We start from the raw sequence: 1,287 nt of genomic DNA, 5'->3' as shown, positions 1-1,287 counted from the left end.
GCCAATTTTGGCTTTTGTTGCAATTGCTTTTGACTTTTTCATCATGACATATTTGACTGTTCCTGTGTCTTGAATGTTATTGCCTAGATTTTCTTCTAAGGTTTTTATAGTTTTGGGTTTTACATTTGTGTCCTCAATCCATCTTAGTTATTTTTTGTATAAGGTGTAAGGAGGGGTACAGTTTCAATTTTTCTGCACATGGCTAGCCAGTTCTCCCAGCATCATTTCTTAAATAAGGAATCTTTTCCCAGTTGCTTGTTTTGGTCAGGTTTGTTGAAGATCACATAGTTGTAGATGTGGAATCTTCTTTCTGAGTTCTCTGTTTTGCTCTCTTGGCCTATGTGTCTGTTTTTGTATCAGTACCATGCTGTTTTGGTTACTGTAGCCTTGTAGTATAGCTTGAGGTAGAGTAGCATGATGCCTCCAGCTCTGTTCTTTTTGCTTAGGATTGTCTTGGCTATACAAGTTTTTTGATTCCATATGAATTTTAAAACAGTTTCTTCTAATTCTGTGAAAAATGTCAATGGTAGTTTAATGAGATTAGCATTGAATCTATAAATTACTTTAGGCAGTATGGCCATTTTCGTGATATTGATTCTTCCTATCCATGAGCACAGAGTGTTTTTTCATTTGTTTGTGTCCTGTCTGATTTCCTTGAGCTTCAAGGACCTGCTCAAGGGGTCCTTCAATTCCCTTGTTAGCTGTATTCTTAGGCATCTTATCCTGTTTGTAGCAATTGTGAATAGGAGTTTTTCATGACTTGACTCTCTCCTTGTCTATTGTTGGTGTATAGGTGTGCTTGTGACTTTTGCACATTGAGTTTGTATCCTAAGACTTTACTGAAGTTTCTTGTCAGCTTGAGAAGCATTTCAGCTGAGACAGTGGGGTTTTCCAGCTATAGTATCATGTCATTTTCAAACAAACGTATTGATTTCCTCTCTTCCTATTTGAATATCCTTCCTTTCTCTTATCTGATTGCCCCACCAGAACTTCCAATACTATGTTGAATAGGAGTGGTGAGAGAGGGCATCCCTGTCTTGTGCTTGTGTTAAAGGGGAATGCTTTCAGCTTTTGCCCATTCTGTATGATATTGGTTGTGGATTTGTTGTAGATGGTCTTTATTATTTTGAAATATGTTCCTTCAATACCTACCTTATTGAGAGTTAAAATATGGCAGGCTTCACGAATTTGTGTGTCACCCTTGTGCAGAGGCCATGCTGATCTTCTCTGTATTGCTCCAATTTTGATCTATGTGCTGCCAAAGCAAGCACTGATCACAAGTTATTA

At 37.7% G+C, this 1,287-nt stretch overlaps 1 non-coding gene across 1 annotated transcript; it reads right to left on the bottom strand.

Moving 5' to 3' along the window:
- Nucleotides 1-1,164: 1,164 nt before the first annotated feature.
- LOC119469967 lies at nt 1,165-1,271 on the bottom strand. Its single transcript, XR_005198840.1, has one exon. It is a non-coding gene; the product is annotated as a U6 spliceosomal RNA (small nuclear RNA).
- Nucleotides 1,272-1,287: the final 16 nt, after the last annotated feature.

The sequence above is a fragment of the Cebus imitator genome, unplaced genomic scaffold, assembly GCF_001604975.1.
Source record: "Cebus imitator isolate Cc_AM_T3 unplaced genomic scaffold, Cebus_imitator-1.0 Scaffold1376, whole genome shotgun sequence".
Lineage (NCBI taxonomy): Eukaryota > Metazoa > Chordata > Mammalia > Primates > Cebidae > Cebus > Cebus imitator.
The sequence above is the reverse complement of the archived record's forward strand: the minus strand, read 5'-3'. Positions and strand labels throughout refer to the sequence as shown.